General features: G+C 46.2%; 1 protein-coding gene across 1 annotated transcript in view; it reads left to right on the plus strand.

Annotated features, from left to right (window-relative positions):
* The first annotated feature begins 2,007 nt into the window (after positions 1-2,007).
* Positions 2,008-24,803, plus strand: part of foxp2 (forkhead box P2) — a 103,153-nt gene continuing 80,357 nt past the window's right edge. The window contains 3 exon segments of the mRNA XM_056424832.1: positions 2,008-2,424; positions 11,302-11,368; positions 12,010-12,076. The gene's annotated coding sequence lies outside the window, so the exon portion shown is untranslated.

The following is a 24,803-nucleotide window of genomic DNA, read 5'->3' on the forward strand; positions in this document are numbered from 1 at the left end:
ATTTACACTCCATTGTCTCACGTTACCTCGGGCAGTTATTAAAAGCCACCACTAGGTGGCAGGATACCACCACAATTCCGCCATACTCGTTTCCTCTTTCCATCCTCATCACTTCCAAGATGCTGTTTCCTCCTACTATTTATTTAATGGGTTTTTAATTAGCACTTGCGCAAACAAAAACACACACATGAAATATACCAGATTGTTGATTGTTAAGCAAAACGATACGCTTGTCCCATTTTTTTCTAACTCGATTAATACTTGTTTTTTAACGCACACATTATTTTAAATGTTCTCTGACAATTTGTCTCCAAAGCTCGGCCAGTCTCGTGACATGTTGGACTCACTGTGTTGTAAAGGTGCAGCATATTCCTATTAATGCCCACCACATACAATAGTATTAGAAGTAGGCCTACTGGGAAGGGATGACGCTGTTATATTAACATAAATAATAATCACTAATAAGGACACATCGAGGAGTGTATGCTTTTAATCAATCAAACAATCTCCACGGAAACACACCGGATGCAAACTGTATTTATATCAAGAAGAAGGAAAAAAACACTTTTACGACAATCACTAAGGACAATATGAAATATAATTTAAAATGTTGACAGTAGAGAAAACAAGACAACAAGACACTTGTCGCGTTTCCCACATTTTTTAAAAACGTGTCCCCCACCCTTTCTTTCTTTCTTGCTTTCAGTTGATAATAATATGGTCATTCATTTCTTGACCGTGAACGTCTCAGCGGTTTGAAAAAAGAAGAAAAGAAAGACGAGACAGAAGAGAGTGATGCCTTTTAACTATGTTAAATGTATGATCTACTATTAAATGAATAAATAGGATAAATTACCTTTTGAAGAGATTACAGAGGGGATAAGGGGAAACATGAAAAAGTGTATCTACATCTTTTTGTAAAAAAGTATTGATTGAACAGTGCCTTTCTTTGTCCGACATTTATCACGAGTTACAGGTAAAGTCTACATGTTTACATGTTGACATTAAAATACGCAATTCCGCATGATGATCATTAAAATAAAAAAAATCTAAAAATATTACCGGTATTGATCACCCGTCATTTTGCTGAATGCATACACGATCATCAATACATTTATTTCCCGGTGCAAACGGAACACTAATCGTAGAAGTCAAATGTAATAAAACAAATAAAAGCTTATTTATAGATGTGTGACCAACAAATGCAATATACGTGATGCGGAGGTTTAAATCCTGATTTGGGAGGAAGCTGAAGATATAACCTGTTTATTATGCTTTACAACAATCAAAAACATGTTATCTCCTTAATCTGTATCGATGTAACTCCTATTGATTCAGTTCCCCAACAATGACGAGCCGACTTATTTATTGTAGGTATTATTTGAGTGTGTGAGCGACGTAGTTTACAAATATAACACACAACTTATTATAATAATGTCTTAAAGATTAGAGGTAAATAATAGCCTATAACGTTGATGTCGGTCACTGGTGGGTCTCTCTGGAGAAGGATGCCACAGAAAAGTAGACTATATTTGAAATATTACGGGGATATATATTGTGTAAAGCACCACGAATTGAATTGTGATGTCCTTTTTATGCAGAAAACATTCTCACGTTGTCACACACCGGGCGCCCTCTCGTCCCGTTACCGTGTGGAAGGGTTACCGGTTCGACGACGCACGACTCTCGCGGAAGCTTTCCGCGCACACGACGCCTCCGCTTCTCCGACGCCGCTCACCCGCTTCCTGCAGGAAACCCGCCAGCACCCTGCGCGCGAGACGTTTTGCGGAAATCGGGGAAACAAACTTTTTTCTTATTTTTCTTCTTTATCTTCTTTTTTTCTCCTCCCCTTCAAAATATTACTTTTTGTTTACATAGCAGGTGGCCCTGACGTCACACTGAGGTCGCAGCACGCCCCAAAAAATAACAACACACACCTCCGCGCGCAAGCAAGTGCCTCCCCTGGGGGAGGGAGGGGGGTGGGGGTGGGGGGTTCTAGTCCCAAATATACTTGCTTGGCGGGGATACTGCTTGATGTGTGTTTGAATCGTAACGGGGAAAAAACAAGCCGCGTCTTCCTCGCATTGCACGTCATTCAAACAGGACTCGGTGTACTGCTTTTCCCTCTGTTGCATTAGTAATAACAGCGGCGTTGACGGGAGACAGCAGGAGAGAGAGAGAGAGTGTGTGTGTCTCCGACAGCGGTGCCCAGCGGAGGAATATTCGAGCTTTTTTTTATTTACTCTGCAGCTTGTTGTTCCTATTCTCCCGTGTTATGGTGAACTTGGACGGTCACGTGCGAAGATCTCTGCAAACATAGAGAACGGCGGCTTCTCACCTGCCGCGTGTGTTTGACTTTTCCTATTTTTTTTGCTTTCTCCGCGAGGAAAAATAAAAAAGGCTATACCTGCCATTTTTTTTGTGGTAAGTTGTTCTGAACAAGAGCATGTTTTCTCTACGCACTCTTTGACTTTTTTTTATGTGTGTTGTTGTTGTTGTTTGTTGTGTGTGAATTAGGAAGTGGACCGCCGGCCACAAGTTAGTCACTATGTGTTGTCCTCGCGTGTTTGCAGCTTGCCCTGCGACATCGTTATTTACACGTTGCGCGTGGACTTCCTGTGATTTGATTTAGTAATTACCGAGCGGCTGTGAACGTATTCCAGTCAGGCTTATTGTAGTTCGCCCTTTTCACGCCGGACCTCCGGGCAGCACCGGCCAGGCTGTGGCTCCCTGAACGCAGCACGCTGACTTTTAAAAACGCAGTTATTGTTTGTTTTTTCCTATCTGCATATTGTCTTAACCTTCTTGAACTCAAGTTGTAAATGCGGCTTACAAATTGTAGCGATTTGTATTAATTGATGAATGACCTCTAAAACTAATTTAAAAAGAAAAAGTGTGTTAACAAATAAATGTGTAATATTTGGCTGGTAACTTGTATTTTTGGTATTTTATCTGCCCAACTTGAACAACATATAATGCCAGATTATATCTGCATTAATGTCACTGAAAGCCATTTTAATATCTATATCTGCTAAATTGCACCAATTACTAAAAACGAGTAAACAGTAAATTAATTATCTGTAATACAGCTCTAGTTATTTCTATATAATCTACAGCATCTATATGGCTTATTTTCTTATTCATTTAATAGTGGAGGATTACTGTGGTTTAGAAATTCCTTTAGTGTTGGATGCCCTGGTATTTTCATCTGTGACACTGGCGTATAGTTTTTTATAATATTTTGTTCTCTTCCGTCCCAGTTTCTTAAGTTCAACCCTAAACACAAAAAAATGAAACGCATAAACGATACGCTATAGTTTGTAATTATCAATGCTTTATCTGCATGATCAATACCTGTGGTTATAAGCAGTCAACACCTTACCGTGCTTGCTCGCTCCATTTTATAAGTCCATTTGTGTCCAGAAACAAACAGGGTTGCAGGTAAAATATTTCAGAAATCATGATCGTTGATTTAAAATTCTATCTTAATCAATCAGAGCAGTAAACGCTCATAAAGAGCTTCGGCCGAGTCTCTCCATTTCACTGTCTGTGTGTTGCCGCTGTTTTCTTGCAATCACCGTGGCTCAAAAATCTATAGCTGTAACTTATTTACTTTTCTTTTCTTTTCTTTTGGGGTAAAGAAAGGCTAACAAGGCAACGAGGGCTGCTGAACTCTACGGGCCTGCCCTCTGATCAGCTTTCACCCCTGGATTAGCTGGATCGACCCTCCTTATTCCAGCCGCAGGGTGCACAGGTGTTTCCTCCTCAGTTATGCAGGTGTGAGCCAGTTCCCCCCTCACTCAGCAGCTCTCGCTCTTCAAAGGCCGGGTAGCAATAAATGCCCCTTATGAAATATGTCATAGCCAGTGCACAGTCGACCCCTTTGTTGAAGAGACCCCTGTAATCATTTCTTAAAAGGACGTTGTAAAATCGTCCATTCTCTCTTGTGTACTTGGTGGTACGTGGCGTGTGCACTAAGTAAGGTCACCGGCATTGTGTAGAAAACAGGATGCATTTTCCCCCCCGAGGCTGTGGGAGAGCTGCAGAGAGACCTGCCATTAGTCTCCCTCCCAACACTGACCGTTGTTGGGAGCAGTGCACTTATTACCCCGACTCGCCCCACTCTGCGTCCGTCCTTTGATTGCTGCATTTATCATCGGGCAGTCGTGCTCTACATTATGGTAATAGGAAAATGAATGTCCTCCACTGGATTAATGTGTATACCCTGTCATACGTTTCAATCATTTATCAATATTAAGATTCAGCTTTCAGTTCAATGAACACCGGTTGATGCATGATTTTTGTATCTTTTTTAGATATGGAAATTGTTGCGGAAGCAGAAAAAGGCTTTGCAATTTAATTATATATTTTTTTAATTTCTGGGAGTCTGGGAGTCTGAAAAATAAAAAAAGCATGCAGTGTGAATGCAGACGGCTCCAGCTGACGACACAGAATTCATGCAAAATGGCGACTCAAGAATCATATTCGGGGTCCAGAAAAGGGGATTTTTTTTGTTTTTTTTGTTACAGACATCCCATCCGTTCTGTTTTGAGTCAGAGTACTTCTCAGGCAATGAAACACTTGCTCACTTTTGGATTAGCTTTTGAATTGCACCATCACCCATCCCCCAACACCTCTGTAATGAAACAGACTGCTCGCTCAGCCCTTGAGGTGTTGCTGCATTTTTTTGGGGGGGGGAAAGGGTAAGAAAATCAAGGGAGTGGTGCACCGGCTTCACTTTTCTAAACAACTCGCTGAGCCCATCCACACGAGCTCCACGGTGAGTGTTCAGACGCAGCTAACTTGGCCCTGCTTACGAAGCTTCAAGGCAATTAAATGGCAAATGTTCAGCTTTTTATCCTAGTTAACTTCACAGAAAATGTTTCCATGACAACCTCCATGCAAGTTAAAGCAACCAGAAGTGATCAAATACTTTTTTTTTCTTTCTTCTTCTTCTTTCTTTCTCCCCCCTCTCTCCTGCTTTGGTTTCCTCCGCCCCCCTCCCCCGTAAGAGTGGAATTTGTGTTGACAGTTTTGGCCTTTTAAAGGCACTTTTGTGCCGCGGCAAAAAGTATTTGTTTACGAGGATCGTATACTGAGAGCTGTCGGCTCGGGAGAGATTGACTTCTTAAGATAAAAGAGTGCATTACGTGCTTAAGAGGCCACCCTTTTGCACCGTAATTATCCACATCACGGTAATGGTGTTCTGTGCGCCGCAGTTTACTGAGTCTTGAGACAGCTCAGACTTTTTTTTAGCTACGCTCTCCGGGTCTCTTCTTAAGGCCGACTCGGCGGCGTTGTGAGGGAGAGGCGTTGCGACTCTTTCCCGGAGAAAGCCGTGCAGGGTGGGGTCAGGGGGTGAGGATTAGGAAAGGAGATTGCAGAGCACTGTCGGCCGGTGACTTATTCCCTTCACACTGAGTTCATTTTTGTGCTAAATTTTTTTTATGGCTTTCACGTTGGGCCCGGCCAAGTCTGCAAACGTCTTTCGCGGTTACGTATTTACTTAGAGCGAAACAATCAAGTGTCAAAACATCTTGCAAAGATTGTTTTTGCAAATATTAGACCTTGCGTCATTCGTACCTCCCTCCGAGGATTGTAAAGCAACAAGAAGTGTAGCTTTTGGCCGGCGTGCGTGACCTCTCGCGGTGTGTCAGACTCCGCGATGGAAAGCGACCCGCACGTTAAGTTCTAAAACAAACTTTTTTCTCTGCTTACACAATATCTGTTCAAAGCGGCGGAAGATAATGTATGCCTTCTCATAAGGTTTAGAGTTGACCTCGTGGCACCGGCGTCTCGACGGCGTCCTTGTAGTTTAGCGGTCTCCCGTTGAGCCGACGCTCCGAGCTGCCATACGCCTCGGCCTGTAACGCTCGCTGACTTGTCAGTTTGTATATCCCGTAAAGCTATTGACTCATTTCAATCGCAGCACGCCAACAGCAGCCGCAGACCTCGCCTCTTCTCCTTCCCCTCGTTGAGTTAACAATCGCATGTTTACTCTCCGGTCAGCGCGGTGTGAAGTCGCGGTCAGATGAACAGTGTCCTGGTGTGAACAAATGTGTCGGGTTTCGGTGTCTCGCCCCGGAATTAAAGATAGAGGGGGTCACTCGTGGTAAAAGGCAAGGTCGCGGTGGCTCCGCCCACATTCACCCGCCAGCCTGTCACTGGTAAACAGTCGGCCCTCATGTGAGACAGCACCGCGGGCTAAAAGCGGGAGGCTGAGTCGACCATTGTTTAGAAAAGGACTCCTCTGGCATCTTTTAGTCATAACAGAGTTTGATTATTAGCCGTGTGATAGATTCTGGTTGAAAAAAAGAAGAGGGGGAAAAAAGGAGCTCTTCTTTGGGTCAACTGGGAGAAGCATTTGGGGTAATGATAATAATAAAAAAGAGGATGAGTTTTGAATGTGTGCGTGGCTGTAATAACAGCTTCGGCTCGAGACTGTGTGCGTTTCTTACCGGGCCACGGATGCATCAATAGTGAACAGCCACTGCGTTAACTCTGCCTCACGTCTACAAGGACTCCTCCTCTTCACCCAGAGAGATGCAAGATAAGGAGAATAAATAGAGAGAAGGGAAATGTTTATTTCAAATATGTTGTGAGAGGGGGGGGGGGACATTGGGAGGGGGAGGGAGGGGGAGTGACAGTAAGAGTTTCTGACAGGCACATTAGGCTGCAGAAAGAGCATCCAGCTCGGGGCTGAGGGCATATGGTGCCGCCTTCTGCCGGCGTAGCTCGAGACCAAGTTACAACACTGGCGCAGGGTCACGGACGTCTCAGGTTCGTTCCTTTCCTCTCTCACTCGTCTAAATAAAAACAAGGAAGGGAAAAGAAGAAGAAAAATGGACGTGGGGGGTGGAGGGGGGTGTTGAGTGTGTGTGTGTGGCGGGCTGAGGGGTGTTGGTACAGTCGCTGTGTCTCTCAGTAAAGGACACAAGGACATGTTTCCATTGGAGCCCTTTGGGCCAGGACATCATTTGGTCAAAAATGTGGAGGAGAGACATTTGACATTTTCAGAGATGCATCCCCGTTCGCTTTGGGTTGGTTCCACAGCAAACACAATTTTTGTGATTCTGGCGTGGCAGATATGGATTTGCATAAAACATAATAGCAGTGATCTGGTTTTTACGAGCGTTGCGATTTTATCTCCTTGCACCACCTGAACACCCGGCGATGTGCGCCGAGACGGCGAACCCCGAATCCCCAAACAATTGCCGTGTCTTCACCACATTGGCTCGGCGATGGGGAGAGGATGGACCTGGATAATGTGTGGGATGACGCAGGGCTCTGGTCTGAAGACAGCGGACCGGCGGGAGGGTAATCACAGGCCACTGTGCGGCTCTCTGGGTTTTCCCTGGATCACAGCTATCGGCCTCACATCTCAGCCTCCATCGCTGCTCTTGAGAATGAAGAGAAATAGCTGCAACATACGGAGGCGGCAAAACAATGGTTTATTTTTATGATATTTGATGAGCGGTTTTTAATTTAGATTGTCACTTCTGGCAAGCAACAGGGCAGATGGTGCAGACTTGAGTGCCCATTAGAGCCTAAATACCTCCAGGCAGCTGTTGGTCATAAACTTTTTTTGGGTATTTTTTTTTCATGCATGCTTCCCCTCCCCCCCCCCTTTCTTCTTTGCATTTCCCTCCTTAACATGACTCGGGTCAAGAGGAGTCAAACCTGTTACAACACCTGTTTCTACATATGCAAATCTGTTGTTTTGTCATTTCATTAGGCAAGGCGAAAAAGACAAGGGTCCCTTGTGGTTGCAAATGCGACTGGCACCGCGCCCAATTGGCACGCAACACGGCAGAAAGATGCTCGAGGCAGGGTGTGAGGGGGAGGGGGGGGAGACGAGAAGTTGGCCATTGGATGCCTTCACATCACAGCTCAATCCGGATGGGCTCCTCCCAAAATCCCACTCAAAGTAGTCTTGGAATTGAGGAGGGGGCCCATTAACTGGCTTTGTCTTCTTCTTTTTTTTAAAGCGGCAAGTGAATGACGGAGGACATGCCCAGTAGCCCCAAAACTGGCACACGCGTGTCTGGCACACGCAACACCCCCCCCCCCCCCCAGCCCTCCTCCTCCTCCTCCTCATCCCTTCATCATCTGGCACTCTCCTGCAGCGCTCGCCTCTTAACCACATGTGCCAGTGCCGGGCCTGCTCTTGCTCCGGGGCTAATTGTTCACTGGTAAACTGCATGCTTGTTGGTGGGGGTCTCCCCTTCATCCAGGCACACTGCTACAAAGCAGGGTGGTGGTGGTGGTGATGGTGGGTGGGTTGTGTGTGTGTATGTATGTGTGTGTGTGTGTGTGTGTGGGGGGGGGGGGGGGTGCAGATCATGATCTCTCCATGCAGTTTATTTTCGCTGTATAAGTCTGAAGATTGTCGGTTGTAATCCAGCCTGTGCTCTGAATGCAACAAATACACCATGAAATTAAAGGTTATTGCAAGAGCGTAATGCAAACGCTCTGTTTGAGATTATCAACGCTGTTTGCAGACCTGGGGAGAATGAGAAGGGGGGGGGGAGACAGCAGAGTATGTTGCTGTTTCATGTTGATGACAGTCAGTCCCAGAATCTCCCTCGAAAATAATTGGTTTTGCCATTTTTTATTTATTTTTTTACAGATATTTATTGATATTCTTGGATTTTGCCTGCAGTCCGGTTGTATAAAAAAAGTCCTCATGGACACCGCATAATTAATTAATTTTGATGGTTGCTTAAAGTTGACATTCCATGTTGAATTGTTGGTTGTTTTCTTTGGTGAAAGTGACCTGTGGCCGTGTCCAGTAATCCTTCACTTGTTCAGATCGAGTGCTATTGTCGTCTCTTTATGAGTGCCTTCCTCGGCCCCGACCAAAGAGTCCGATGGATGGATGGAAAGCCCGGAGGACTAGTCCCGGTTCTGAGTTAATCTCATCTGATAACCGAGGCCTTCCCTCTCCTGTCTCTCCTTTTCTTTTCTCCGCCTCTCTATCGTCCTCCTCCTTTCTTACGGCTCGCCGGGTTTGTAGTTGTGCTCCTCTCTCACCACACAGACGGCATTAAAGCCAAGGCCCCACAAGCCCCCTCTGATATGGGAGAGTTCATTAGAGATGTGCCTTTGATGGGCAGCCTTTTCATGTGACTACCGGTGATTTCAAATACCTTGATGTCGAAGCTTAAGAAGGCATTGTGCAGTAAGCCCTCCTTTTGATGCGACTTATTTAGATCTGCATAGTAAATCAGGGGGGAAAAAATAACCAGCCAACAGATGGAAGCGAGGAGATAAGGCACCGGCGAACAATCGCATTTGTATTTTGTTATGATGTTGACAGCAGCTAAAATGCACTAATCTGGAGCCACTGATCTGCATTTCAAAGAAATCTCATTTAGCAGCGGGGAGGATAAAGTTCCTCTCATTGTGTCCGTTTTATTGCATTCTTCACTAATTTATCTGGCCACAGATTTAGCGCGCGGGGCTCGGTGGTAGGAGCACGGCGTCCGCGCGTTGCATCGGGGGGTCTTAAATACTGTGAAAGCGGTTACGTCTAGACTGTGAGCCGAGGGTAATTACACGTCTGACCATGAATAGAATGAGTTTGAAGACTCATCTTTCTTCGGGCGGGCCTGAGTAGCTCGACGAACGCTGATAAGGAGCATTCGGTCCCCACAGAAATATTGCCAGTGACTTTCCATAATGCCCCCACCCCTCCACCCCCTCCCTCCTTTTCCAACACCGAGGATGGTATTTACTTTAAAGATAAAGTTATTGTGTACAGTAATCTGACTTGTTCGCATAATGTCCTCTTTCATCGCAGGACCCTCCTTTTTCTACACCGTGGAAGTGTTTGTGGTCCGGGTCTTAAATAGTTTATCTTGACTTAGCGCGCGAACGCTTTATGTAAATATCAGCCTATAGCATTATTAGTCCTTCATGAATACTTGAATGCATTTGCCCATATTTATAAGTTGATAGAATTTACCAGTCGGTTTTGTATTTGGCACGAAAAGATATGTGTGGTATTTGTAAATCCCTGCGAATTGGAGGTCATACAGACTAATAGCATTCCTAATGCTTTTCCAGTGAATAAAATATGACATCTGCACAGCCCAGAGGTTTTGTGATATTGAAGTCTACTCGGCAGCAAATCATTCTAAGTAAAGGGGCATTAACTTGAAGAAGAGTTTTCTATCTAAATCGTATTTAAAACAGTTTTCTTTACTTCCCGGTCATGTTGACAGCGGGATTCATCCCATGTCTTCTTTTGCGAAATCACATAATTTGAGACCTTTGTCCACCTTTTTTTTTAAACTTTATGTAACTATATGTTTCAGTTTTTCACGATGTAGATATGTCGAAACAAAATACTCATCAATCGTATGATTGTCTTTTTATCCGAGGCCTTTTCATGTCCGTTTTGCCCCCCCCCCCCCCCCCCCTACCTCGAACCCTCTCACCCCATTCTGAGTCATGCTGTGCAACATAATTCCACAAACTCAAAAACATTGAAAAATTATAGCAGTTGGCATGTTTTGTTTTCAGCTGCGCTCGTCGAGCTGAGGGCTTTTTGTACAGTTCAGGGAGCACATTCCTGAGAATTCGTTTGGTGCCTGTAGGGGTCATTGGAATTCTGGGGGGGGGGGGGGGGGTCTTGGAGGGAAACGTCCAGGACATTTTGTGCCCCCCCCCCCCCCCCCGCCCCCAACAAATTCTGCCCTCACAACGTTCTTCAACGAGGGCAATTTGCCCAATGCAACTGCTCCATGTACGGCATGTGCAGTAAAACTGTCAGTTGTGGTGTTGTACACTACTGTAGATGCGGGATTAACACGAAAAAATCATCAATACTAATGGTCTCTAAATTATAGCGATGGCATAGCATGTGTACTTGGATGTCGACAGCTGAATGGACCCACGCTACTCGAGAAATCAATCGTGTCAGTTTAATGGTGTGATTTACTTGGCGTTGAGAGCTTGTGCCTTCCAGGCACTCCACCTTTTAACTTGAGGGAGTGAGGAGTGTGTGTGATGGGTGGTGGGGGGGGGGGGGGCATCCATAGCTTTAACTGTTGCGTATCCTGCCTGTTTGTGCATGCACACACACACACACACACACACTCTCTCATGCTTAACAGCGAAATCCAGGTGCACTTTGTTGTTAGTTTATTGCTTTCTCCACGCAGACAATAGTTATGCAAGACACAATCGAGCCCACACATGTCCACAGCAAGCGCTGAACGAACATAGAAAAAAGAGATCAGTCCTTCATGAATTGCGTTGGACTCATGGTATACGTTCTCTTTCGTCTTCCCTCAGATAGCTGACATCGCCGGACTTCTCGTGCTCCCGTGACGGACGACGACAGCAAGTTCTCTCCCTCAGGGTGAGTACTTGTCCATCCGTCAAAGAGTCCTGAACCTCGAGAAAAGATTAGACGAGCGGCTCGAGGTTCAGCGTTAAAATGAACAGCGCACCGCCGCGAATGCTCGAGATCAGTCTGTTAGGGCATGTCTTTCTTTTGTTTGAATAAAACAAAACAAAAAGTCCTTTAGTTTTTGTTCCCCTTCTTTTCATCAGGACCCCGACTGCGCCTCTGGAGGTGGTTACGCTGTACCGTTAGCCCGACTGTGTGTGGGTGATTGTATTGGCGAGTAGAGGTCAGGGGGGCCCTCCGTTCCCCACTCAAATGTTACAAATCTTCATCTTGTCCACCTTGATAGAATTCCCCCTCCACTGGGCAACCTTTCAGCTGTGCCTGTTTGGTTTTCACACCCCACGGATTTTTCAATCTACCCTTTGCTTAGAAGTTATGATATGCATTATGGCCGGCAAATGTGGGCAAGCTCGGATTTACTTTGTTGACGTCTTGATTGAGATTTGTAGCCGAACAGAGCAGAATGAAGTGACCAGGGTTCTGGTGCGTGTGTGTGTGTGTGTGTGTGACTCTATTCTGGCTCTACAGAAACGGGCAGAGAGATGCCGCAATACGCTCATGTTTTGAGATTTCTGCTAATCTCTTTTTAGGATGAAATATGCACACTCTGTGCCCTTAGAAAAAAGCAGACGACACACCCCGTAAAAGTCCAAAGTGGTAAGTGAAAGCAGATTTCCTTGTCTTTGCATGCCTGGTGTTGTGTTTTCTCCCCCCCCCCCCACCTCCCCCCATCCCCTCCCAGATAAATGTGTCCACTGTAAAAAGCCTCATCAGTCATAACTGTGGCTGAGGTTTGGCTGCACAGTAACACAATCGTGGGCGCTGAAATGACAAAACGCCAGAGCCAGGCACGAGAAAGATGCGCCTGTTCGTACACGGTCGCAACTTAATTCGCAACCGTCGACTAAAATGTCATCGTTTAAAAAGTACTGCAACTTCTCAAGGACGTGGTTGTTTTAGCTTAACATCGAATAATAAACACGTACGAGTGAAAATACGTGGGTGATATCAACTACAAATGTATAAATATCTGTTAAACAGTTGAGATGGAATAAATCCGACTCTTTGGTCGATCCTGCCTCGCCGCAGTTCTGCCAAACTAGGACCTGATCAAAGATGGCTGCCTGTTCCGAGCTAATGATACAAGGTGGTGTTTGTCACCGGGTCAAACCACAAATGAGGGCGAGGAATCTTAAGTTCACGTAATGGGAATCGCCAATTATATCTCCCATCATGTGGCCACTCTATTGATTTAGAACTCTCGTACACACTCGGCAATCCATGCCGCACAAGGGCACACACATACACACACACACACACACACTCACAAATCCATGTAGTGACGGGGAGAAGAGACACAATAACACTTTTAATTGTGCAGGATTGGCACTATACCAAGTAAACATGGCAGTGAATAATCAAGTTCTTTGTCGAAGGAGTGGTGTGTGTATGTGTGTATGTGTGTGTGTGCGAGAATGTTTTCAGAGAATGATTTGCTTCAGGAATGTTCCATGTACTGTCACTCAATCGTCAGTCATGACTAAATTAATTGTTTTAATTCACCTACCTAATTATTCCAGAGAATAAAAGCTTTTTAAAAGCGAGTAATGTTTTGGTTTGAAGCTGGAAGTCGTTGTCTGCTTTGCTTTGAGGCCGCGTGGGTTCATTTAGATATTCTGCTCCTCGCCGTCGGTCCACCGTGGTGAAGAACGTCTTTGAGGTCCAGCTGTGATTAAAGTCTATAGGCGGCCGTGAAGATGCCGGTTGGCTTGGCTCTATGTCCAAGTCCGCCTCCCCGAGAGCCCGAATTTTCCACATTGCAGCAAAGTCCAGATTTCCTTTTCCACCTAAAAGAGACTTAAATATTAGTTCTTAATTTGCCTAGTATTCAGTAAAATCTTCAAAGATTAACTCTTACTGCATATCAGCTGGCCTTAAAAAGTCCTTCTAATCATTGCACACAAAAAAAGTGTAATTGCCCCAACACTGCGAGCAGTACTTCATACTTCCAATGTCGACTTATATAAAAATCTACAGCAATTAGATATATCTCTGGCTGCCTTTTAAAGAAGCTGCCGTTCGGACTGAACGGCCCTCTGCTCACATTTCCAGTTAGAAAATTGATTTCTCGTCATAGATCAGAGACCTCTTGTCATTCCACTTCCAATCCTCGCACGGTTTCTCTGAGCCCGCTAACTGCCGCCGCTGTGAGCGGGCAAACAGGGGGAACCTCCACGGATCTTTACCCCGGGCACTCGGAGCAGTCGAGGGGGTAGAGGCAGGAATCAAAGGGACTTGGATCATTCCCCATTGGCAGCCTCCATTGTCTCGCTGATTTAGGATTGGTGGAGAAGGTGAAAACTGCGGGCTGGAGTGTGGGGGTGGATAGAGATCAGGCAAAGGAACCCCCTTCTCCCCTCCCCCCCCCCCCTAATCTTTATCCACCATTAACCCCAGTGCCCCAGTGTGTGGCTGAGATCAGGGCCATTGGTCAATCCCCCATTCACTGCCACCCAGAATATTTTAAAGTTAAGCCCTCCTCGCTTAACAAAAAAAGTCTTCCTCATCAAAGGTTTACTTTCCCCTCTCTCGCTCTCTTCCCTCAGCTCTCTATGCGCCCTTCTCCCTCTGGTCAACTGTTTTGTCTTCACACTCGGGCAGGAAGGAGCAGAGAGAGAGAGCCTGGAAGTTTCTGGAAGTTCCCCAAGTTCCCATATTTCCATTTAATGAGGTGTGGTTTGGGGTCTGATAGTGCCGTGCTGTGAGCAAATTGGAGCAAAAAGGGGATCGACCCTCTGCTGATCTCTGGGATTTAGAGCTGTCCTGTTTTTCAAAAAGACTCAGGAATTGTACTTACATTATTTCCGCAGAGGAAGTATTTTTTTTCACACCTGTGACGTATATTTTCCAGCTTCTTCCTTTGGCTCTTTGCTGGCCAGAGGGCCGCCATATGAAAGCCATCACACGTTGGAAATACAACCATAACAAGGCAGAATTCAGTCCAGACCTCCGGCTCCGTGTGAACAGATTCTTGGTTCTCTTCTCTTTCTCCACACTAAATACCTTTTCGCGTGTCAGGGTCATTTATCTCGCACGTGTCCGATGTGAAAGAGACATGACTGAGGGACAGAATAGGAGAAAAAAAGGATGTGAAGATGCGGGCTAGACGCTGAGGAGGGAGGAGAAGAGATTGCATGGAGAGTGTTTGACCAGAGTGCACAGTTGCCATGAAAATGGAGTGAGAAAGTGGGAGGTGAGGAGGCTCCGAAGGAGGATTGCCATCATTTCTTAAGGAGGAGATAAAGAGGCTCAATGAATCTATTGATCTAGTGGCTGCCTATATTGTTCCTCTCTTTTCCCCCCCCCACCCACTCTATCTTTCAGCCGGCCGTTTATTTGAAACGCCAATTCCTCATGTTGTTTTTTTTTGGGGTTGTTTATTTTTTACACAAGAATTTGTGATTTGGGCAATTAAACTGAGGGTAAGGGATACATTTGACCCCGAGCACAGTCGGCCTCGGCGCACATACGGGCCCCTCAATTGTTCTGTGTATATAAACACCTCATATTAGACATTACTGTTACTTTAGAATTGACTGATTGCAAATACTGCACGCACCGCCCTCACTTCTATAAACCAAACGGGGGATCTAGTGTTTCGCGTGTTATTCTTTCCCCGCAATTTAATTGGAGAGAGCTTTGGGTGCGGAAGCCGGAGCCGATGGCATCCCTCCAAGAGCCCGAGATTATTGTGAAACCCAACCCCCCCGAGGCAGGCATGACATCAGAGCAGCCTGACATTAGTTTGAACTCCTTATTTCAGGTGGGAAGAATTACGAGTGGCTTCACTGGCAGGTGATCGTGTCCAATGAATCGGTCGCACACAGTCGCACATTCTTCTCCCGAGGTCTAAATGCTGATTGTCTTGACAGATTGAACCGGTGTGTTATCGCCAAGCTGTCACGCAGCCTCATTTTTTAGCCTGCGCAAATAGCCCTTAGTTTATGTTAGCCCTTCACAGTCCAGTGTTTTATAGTGATACTGTCATTATGACATCAACTAAATGGACACTGTTTTAACCCGGCTGATGATCCTCTGTGTAAAGAACTACCTCGACTCGCTGCTGAAGTCTTAGTCACACAATGTTAATATTGCCACATGTTCTGTGTTATCCAAAGAAATTAGCTTCTGGGAAAAAAACACCTCTCTGTTTTTGTACTAAATCAACCTCCAAAAAAAAATGTAGCAATGAGATTTTGGCTTCCTGCGGAGCAATAAGACTTTGTTTAAGTAATCGGATACAAAGAAGGTTTGTATAAATGTAAATGAGATTGTTTGTTCTGTTCCTTGTTATGTGTATATAATGAGATTTCACGTCCATGCCATTTTAAATGGAGAGACGACAGCACTCGACTGGTTCCACTCGGAATTCATTGTGTGTGTCAACTGCACTTTTTCATCGGTAATATTTATTATGAAAATGACACGTTTTTAGATCCCTGCACGAGATAGCGCCCTCTTCCACTGCATAGCTCTCTCTCTCTCACTCTCTCACTCTCGCTCTCGCTCTTTTTGTTTTGTTTGTTTTAGTCAAAAAGTTTCAAGTCAAACAACACGGTCACAGCCAATGAAAAAGCTTTTACTCCAGAGGCACCGAGCCAAGTCCTTTGTTCGTAACGATCACTGGATCTCGGCTGAAGGGGGGGGGGGGGGGGGGCGAAGTCCTACAAGAGCTTAGACTCCGACTTCCTCGCCGCAAACCACAAGCTCAGACGGTGCAACTGTTACTACCTGGTTGGAGACGAAATGGGCAGAAAGCATCCTGTGTGTGTGTGTGTGTGTGTGTAGAAATAAAAAAAACACACTCGCACAGCATGCTCGATTTGGGTCACGGAGCTGACAGACAGTGGAATGTGAATGTGTGTATGTTGACAAACTCCACTGCACTCTGAATGGGGTTTGTGATTACACCTCATCATGCGTGCCGCTTCGGTCCTGTCCCCGGCCCCCGATCCTTCTCCCCGTCTCTCTCTCCCTCTCTCTCTCTCCCCATTTCTTCCTCTCTCTCACCACAATGCCTCACGGGCAATCATGTGGTCACACTACCTGCCTCCTCGCTGCTCAAGAGTGCAGTTGACAAAAACAGCCCGAGGCCCGTCATGTGGAAAAGATTCAGTCGGCACACACAGCGTACATTCGACCCCCCCCCCACACAACTCCTCACTTTCTCCCCGCTAAGTAACCGAAGCACCAGGGTGTTTCCTTCTCCCGCTCACCTGTGAAGGGAAACATCGTGGCTTTCCCAACTCGTCTGGGTGTGTGTGTACGAGAGTGGATATATTCGTGTTTGCAACTGTGTGTGGCCACAGTGCGTGGATGCCGCTTTAAACAGCAGTGAGTGTGTGTGCGTGTGTGTGTGTGTGTGTGCGCGCTCGTTCGCCAACCCGTCTCCCTCCCACACACTCTGAGAGATGCGGGCCGTTTCTCTCTGTCAGTCGAGTTTCCTCTTGTCATGTAACATAAAGCTGGCGGTCAGTGAGCGCTCTCAGCTGTCAGTCAGCCTGGTGGTCCTGGCATGTCGAGCTGCTCACCTGTGTTTATTGGACAAGACCGGCTCCACACTGCCCAGGTCGAGCGCCTCCTTTTCCTTCTCTTTCCTTCTTTTTTTTCTTCTTCTTTCTTTTTTCTCCCTTCCACTTTGTTTTTGTCTATTTCTATCATTCCCTTTGTCCGTCTCCCTCACTCTTTCTCCCTGTCTCACAGCACAATATCACTTTTTTTATTTAGCTCCTGTTTTCTTCTTCAGATCCACCCCAGCCTCTGCTCCCCACTTCTCCTCCCTGTGCAGTTTATTTATTTTTTATTCTTCCCTGCTTCTCCTTTTCCTGCCGTCCCCGCCATCCGTTTTTATTTGGTATTATTTTACGACCTCTTTTGTCAGTCCTTCGTTTTTTGAAAAAGCCGCGGCGTCTCTCCGGCGGCGGTGTTCATCTCTTCTCCGCACCTGGCTGAGCACACGCATGAGCGTGCACGCGCCGCCGCGAGACGCCTGATTGAAACTCGCGTCTCAAAGTTGCAAATGTTCACTGGAGCATTATATTGTAGATAAAGTAAATAAACCAGGTTACCATGGGAGAAATCTCTGGAATAGACTGCAGTGATCGAAACACCCGCACATACACACACACACACACACACACACACACACACACACACACACACACACACACACACACACACACACACACACACACACATCATGGGAATGGCTGAAAAGGTGTCAGTGATGTCGAGGTGTGAGCGGAGCAAAGGGTCGGGAGGTATTGTCTATGGCTCGGGAAGTTTTAATGTTTTTTGAGGAGCTCTCTAGAAAAAGAAAAACAGGTCTGCAGTCAAGAGTCTGCTTATATCGTCAGTCCTTTAGTAAGAAGCCGCTACATAATATAACATTTGTACTGCGACGCTCATTCAGTTTTTCTTTGGTGAATTTCCCAGAAGCCACACTTAACCAAATTAGCTTAGCCGTTGAAAAAATCCGAAGATAAAAAGTTATTAGCTTACCCGCCGCGGCGGCCCGCGGTCGTCTCAATCGTTTCGACTTCTTTTATGCGCCTTCTCTTTCCTCTGAACATTTTGCTTTTCTTTTCAGAAGTTCTATCGAAAACCGTTGTTCGGTCTGTCCAATTCAAATGATTTCCGTTGGAAAGACTCATTAGCTGGGGCCGGTTTGCATATTGGTTAAATGCGAGGGCGGACTCATTGTGGCCACGGGGCTTTAAGCCACTGAATGATCCCTCAGGTTTGGGGTGCTGGCGACGCACTAAAGCCACACATAGTTCCACCTGGTATTATATGAATCTCCCTTGTATTTGCCGTGGTTTCCATCCCCCCCCCCCCCCCCCGTAAAGTGGTATAGGTGACATGGTTATACATTTGCATTGTGCCCAGTGATAAATACTCTCCCAGATCTTACTCACCCCGCTGCTTCCCAATGTGTCCGGACCGCGCCGGCATTGTCAAACGGCACCGGGGCTCATTCGAAGCCCGCTCTCCCTCCCCGCCGCCCCTTTTGTCACATATTTCTGCGCGGAGTGATAGTTTTCTCATTTATTTCGTGAATAGTCGGCGGCCGAAAGAAGAAAGAGAGTTTTACATTATGGAAATGATGGAATGGGTTATCATCTCCCACATATTCATCACGGCAGACATTGGACCCGTGTGATAGCGTCCTCCATGCGGCCATTGTTCCGCTTCTCTTTTTCCAGAACTGTTCCCCTCAATGGGCAAAGCAGTCTCTCTTTGGAATGACAGTGTTTACCAGCCATCATTCAATGAGGAGCCAGGAGCACGACACACATCCCTCTGTTCGTTAATGCTGCGTGAATGTGCAGGAACCAGATTAAACAGAAAGGTATTGTTGGCCCTCTGAGGATGGGATGGCGGGGCGAGGCCTGTGGGACAATGTGATCGGACGCTTGCGTTCAAGCTCCCGAAAAAACCTCTCAAGGCCTTCCCAGCTACATTTCTTGTCTTCGCTCGTTAACGTTGCATCGCAGTTCAAACGCGAGCCCTGATCGGGCCCTTTGGAGTCCGCACACAGCAAACACACCGACAGGGCAGCGGTGGGTAATGAGGGATCAGGGTTGTGGATGTTGACGGTGAATTGGCGAAGGTATCTGTACAGCCCCCCCCCCCCCCTCTTCTGTCACGTCGCCCTCGTGTGTTTACAGTTCTCCAATAAACGTGGCCTTATCCCCCCCCCCCCACTCGCTTATCTCCGATTGTGAAAGGAACGCACAAGTGAGCTGATGAGATTTTTAAAAAATGTATATGAAAAGGAGACAAAGGATCCAGGGAAGCCGAGATGTTAGCCTGCCTTTTTTTTATTTGCCTCCATTTCCCTTCGGTCCGTTCCAAATTGCGTTCCCCATCAAAGTCTTGACAGCAATAGGGATTAGCGCCGTAGCTGCTAACAATCATTAGCGTGTGTTCACCATTGTGTCATGCACTGTTTTCTGCGACGCCCCCCCCCCCCCCCCCCACCCCCAGCCTTGCCTCCTGCTTTCGTGCCAAGGCGAGAAATGGGAAAAAAACAACCGCTGCGACCTCCGGCGACCCCTTCTGACGCACAGGCGGTTAAATGGTTTGTAAGACGTTTAATTACCAAATGGTATAATCGTTATTCATCTCATCATTAGATGTATGATATTAAGTGAATTGCCTCCCTTGGGTCCCCCTGTGTTTCACAGATCAATAGATTTAGATGGAGCTTGAAGGGGGAGTGGGGGGGGGGGGGGGAGTTAAAACACTTCCAAGGCCCCCGATATGAAGAAGTTGCATTGTTTGTCCGCTGCAACCACGGTGACATTAACTCATTTATTTATGCAATTAGCTTCTTTTTATTTAATAGGTTTTAATTATGCAAATGCCTACGTCTGAACCCCAGGAACGGCAGTACGGCACTTTTTTTCTATTTTTTAATGGATTTGCAGCTCCTGGGTTTATTTTTGATGGTGAAAGGACACGAAACAATAGGCAAGGTTACGGCACCGCACACTTCTCATCGGCAAAGTGCTTGCGTTTGCACTTTGGCACACTTTGTTGGTATCTAGCACATTGTTTGAAGGCATTGTGGAGATTGCTAATGCGGCGTGTACACCTCTGAGGCGCAGTAGCCTGCCGCTTGATATCGCCTGTATTCCCAATGTGAATATGGCTGAGTGGTGATCGGGGACTCGCTGCACCACAAGCTGCTATTCACCGCAGCCGGCACCACTAGCCCGAGTTAATTGTCCATTATCTGCTATTATCTAAGCTCTACCCCTCTCTGTGTCTTTTATTCTCTCTCTCACTCATGATTCGAGCCGTCGCCACCGGTTCCACTCTCTCAATATGCTGTGTCCACTGCTCCCCACCCCCACCACCTACGCTAGCAACCTTACACCAGTGTTGAAGCCAAGTCCTGGCAACTGAGTTCAAATAGTAATAATGATTCCCTTTGTTCCCGAGGTACCTCGAACACAAAGTCAGCAAAGCATCATATTCATTGCTCGTCTTATCGTCTCCCCGCTTGAGTGGGAGGCGCTCTTGTGTCTAATATTCCCATCCCGAGTAAAGATTTGATTTCTGAGAAGAAGAACATAATTTTTTTTTACAGATTACATTTGAATTACACTTTTTTTAAACGCCGTTGTATTGATGACGTATCCGTCCGACGAGCCACGGCGATGGATCAATCCATTCCATTTTAGGAGTTTACTGGTGAAGACTCTTCTTTAGATTGATAAGGTGATGGATCTGCTGAGGTGTTTGAGGAATCCTCAGAAATTTCACTTGATGGCACTGTTTTCCTTTTTGCTCCCGCTGAAGCAACAGGGCATGTTTTATGTATGCCGGGCACCACGTGAACAGCCTGGCTGTGCCACAGATGTGCGTCTTCCCTTCTCTTCCTGTCCCTGGGCACCGAGAAACACGCCGGGACACCGACAAACAATACGAGCACGCACTCTACTATTTTAAAAAATATATAATTATGCTTCAGAAGAAATGGTTGAAAAATCCAGTACGCGTTGGCACAGTTACCGCACGGTTGTTTATTAACATGTTGGGGTGTCGCTCGATGCTTCTTTTAAGTTTACGGGTTTTATTCTGTGTTTTTTTTATTTCACGCCTGCTGGAAAGATGTAATGTACGTTTGAACTGTCACTATTCAGCAGTTTAAATTAATTAAATTGCATTCCTCCCACGCTGCCAGGCGATGCTTTAATAATTACATCAACAAGACGATACAAACTCTAAAGCCTGGAGTGTTTCTGAGGTTCATTTCAATCACACACCTCTCAACTGATACAGTTGGATCTTCACCTGCAATTAGTCCCCCCCCTCCCCCCCCCAACCACTCACACGCACACACACACACACACATAATGCATCCATTATATAGTGCTATACTTGTTCAAGAGTGTTATAGTTTATTGTTTAGTAATAAATGCAAAGTATTAAAGCATAACACTCAGTTGAAAGGGAAACATGGGTTGCCCTTTGTCCATTACTCTGCTGTCTAACGGGGAGGGAGGGGGATTAAACAGAGTCTAAATAGAGGTTGGATGGATGGATCGGGGGTGCGCAGGGTGGTGGGGGTCAAGATTGCATTAAGAGCTCACAAAGCAAAAGGTGTTAGGAAGTGTTGGTCTGGTGGCCCGGCCTCATGAGCAGCCTTTAAAGACGCAATACATCACCGTGAAAAATGACTAGAGCTTGCGATTCGGCGTCGCGCGCATCATAAATAAAGGTGTGCCGCGTGTAATTGAGGCTCGAGCGCGGGGAACTCGGCTGGAGATGAGAAATGGAAATCTGTGTACTGGTAAATAGATAATCACACAAAAGTAATTGAGGTTTTCAAACCCCAATCTAGTCTGCCAGCGTGAGCTCGTTTGCATGTTAATCACGTCGGTGATTTCCCTTCATCACAGGGAAGTCCGTGCACACTTCCATAACCAGCTTTTAATTGCATTTAAAATGTCACAGAGGTGGAACACATGTAATTTAGCCAGAACTGTGTCCAAATTAATGGGTACTACTGAGACGCTCCATTGGACAGGGTCGGAGATGAGAGAGGCTGTCCATTGTTTGGGTCTTTATTAGAGGCTCTTCCACGATAACATCTCTACAGGATGTATCAAGACTCCAAAATTAAATCTGACGGGCATTTTGTGAATGACTTACCACGACTGTAGACGCCAACTTCTTGCAAAATAACCCAAATGGATGGGCATTATAAAAAGGTGGGGAAATAAACATCAAAAGGGGAAAGACCCCAACGCCAGGGTTGGGTTATAAATGTAGAAAGAAAGGGAGGAATGGTTTATTTTCTTACATCTCCAGGTGTTCTGTGGCGTATGAATTACCAAGATGATGTTTCCATAACACAGCTTAGGGCACTCTAGAGAGGGGAAAACTGCAAAACAGACCTATTTAATTTTTCATTGAGGTGGCCCATCAGGAGCAATAAGCCAATATTCCTCTTCCCCTTTTTTCCAGATGCCCTCCACACCGCTGCATCTCACCAAAAAACCAAGCCCCTCTTAGTACTTTCTTTTTTGTTCAAAAAAGGGGAAAGTTCTGCCGAGACCTACATGAAAGGAAGGAACTGTTGAAATGTTAATTTTACCATCTGCTGTCGAGGCCTGCTACCTTTTTGTGTGTGTGTGTGTGTGTGTGTGCATTTTCTTTCTTTTTTTTCTCCCTGCCTACTTTAATTCCCAGTAGTTCTGTTCTGTTTCATGAATGCGTTGCTATTTGGCCCGTTTGAAGTCATGGGGTCAGTCATGGGGTCTCTGCGAGCACGGCTTTGACCGGCTGGAAATACACAATGCCACATGGTGGAGACTGAGACTGTCCATTAGCTTCCTGTTAAACGCCCGGTCCCTGCTGGTAACCCTGTTTCTGATACCAGTCCCAAGGCTCCAGTTCCGCCCCCATGTGCCCACCTCCACTACACCGCCTGTCAGTCTCTCCCACTGACGGAGTCTTGCCCTCGCTCCCTTTCCTTCCTGAGTGTGCACGTCTTTGGGGACCTATTTAGTGTGTTTATCTTAATGCTGAGGATTTTAATCACTCGTTTACAAGACCCCCCCTCGCACCTTCAGCTGATCAGCCCCCCCCCCCCTCCCCCCATCCTCAGCACACATGATATTAGTTTTCCTGTCAGGTCAATAAACCCCGGCGTATCCGAGACAGAAAACGACATTCCTGACAACTGTGCTCCTCCATCTTTTATTTCGTCGCGTCGTCTCATCAGACAAGTTGACACGTTTAAAAAAGCAAAAAGAAATATTGCCAAGTTTGCTGTGGAGATTTTGCCAAATGGATAGATTCCATTGTGAGATTTGATAGTTGGCAATTAGGGTGAGACATCCTGTGTGCAGAGTTGCTTAGCATTTTCCTTGGCCGGGACCGGATTGTTTAGTCTGCTCTCATTGTGAGCTGTTTCTGAGCTGCACTTGACGGTTGTTTGCAGAGCGCTGGGGGAAAATGTGAGAGGGGCCAGTGCCTCTCTGTATTTATTTATTTTCCCCGTCCTCGGAGCTGGAATCTGATTTGTGTTCATGTTTCTCTATTCTCTCTGAGCGGTTTTTAAGTGTGGCTGCTGAAATCTAGACTCTGTATGACCTCACTGTGCGGCCTGTGTTTCATTAATGACCAGCCCTGTGGTTTGGGGAGAGGAATATTTTTCATATGACACCGCCTCGCATTAGCGTGGAGCGGCAGCTGCACAACCACAAAACCATCCAATTTTGTGGCTTTGAAAGGTGTGAAAAGTTCAGCTCCCTATAGAAAGCATTGTATATAATTATATTCAGTGATATATATATATGAAGACTACTACTACTACCACTACTACTACTACTACTGAAGACTTGTAAAAGTAACAACCACAACAAAAAGGAGTCATCTGCTAACGAAACATTTGTCTCTCATCCTCCGAGGCAACTCGGGAAGTAAATAGCGGAGGTATACAGTATATTTCCGAGTGAGACATGCACTAAGAGAAGCCACCTAAAATAACACGCAGTAATTCAAAGGGGAGTAGGTAGCATTTGGACAGCTTGATTCATTTGGAATAAATATTTTATTTCAACATGGTTTGAAAGCGTTTTTGAGCCTCAAAGTCCCGAATACAAGCGAGTCTTTTTTAAGTCTTAAAAGAAACACATTTAAGTGCCACATCTGGCATAAGAGGTATTTCTTCCCGCATTGATTGATTTCCCAGGCTTTGTTGGAAGCGACTCACGCGAGCCGCACAGCAATTGACTGAGAAGCATTGCAACAATCCACAGACACACGTAGCCCCGGCACCCCTCCCCTCCCAAAGAAAGCCCAGACACTAGACTACTGTAACTCTGTTTTTTTTACCTTGCAGGATATTGAATATCCAAAAGGAAACCTCGGATTTATCCCGACCCCCAAAAAAAACAAAGAGCCCTTGTGCTGCCGACCCCCTCCGCCTCTCGCCCCCCTCTCTCACTTTACAACCAAACGGGTACTGTCATCATCGCACAACAAGCACAACTCATTTGAATACACGCGTGTGCGTGTAGATCCCGATCCCGAGCCGTTCATCGCGGCTCTACCCTGGCGGCGGTAAGCGCCGTGTTGTCAGCGTGAAGGCAGGAGGTGGAACAGGGAGAGATTGAGGTTAGTCACCGGGGCTCAGGCAGGGCGAACAAAGGAGAGCATTACCTAATCGTCCTGCTATGTGTTTGAAGTGGAGCCTGCTGTTTGTTTGGGGAGGTTTTCTTCGGGGCTGCATGTGCGGGGAGATGTCTCGCAGGCAGCTGATGGGTACTTTTAAGCTGTCAGGAGCATCCCCCCCCCCCCCCCA

The sequence above is a fragment of the Pseudoliparis swirei genome, chromosome 10 (genome assembly GCF_029220125.1).
Source record: "Pseudoliparis swirei isolate HS2019 ecotype Mariana Trench chromosome 10, NWPU_hadal_v1, whole genome shotgun sequence".
Lineage (NCBI taxonomy): Eukaryota > Metazoa > Chordata > Actinopteri > Perciformes > Liparidae > Pseudoliparis > Pseudoliparis swirei.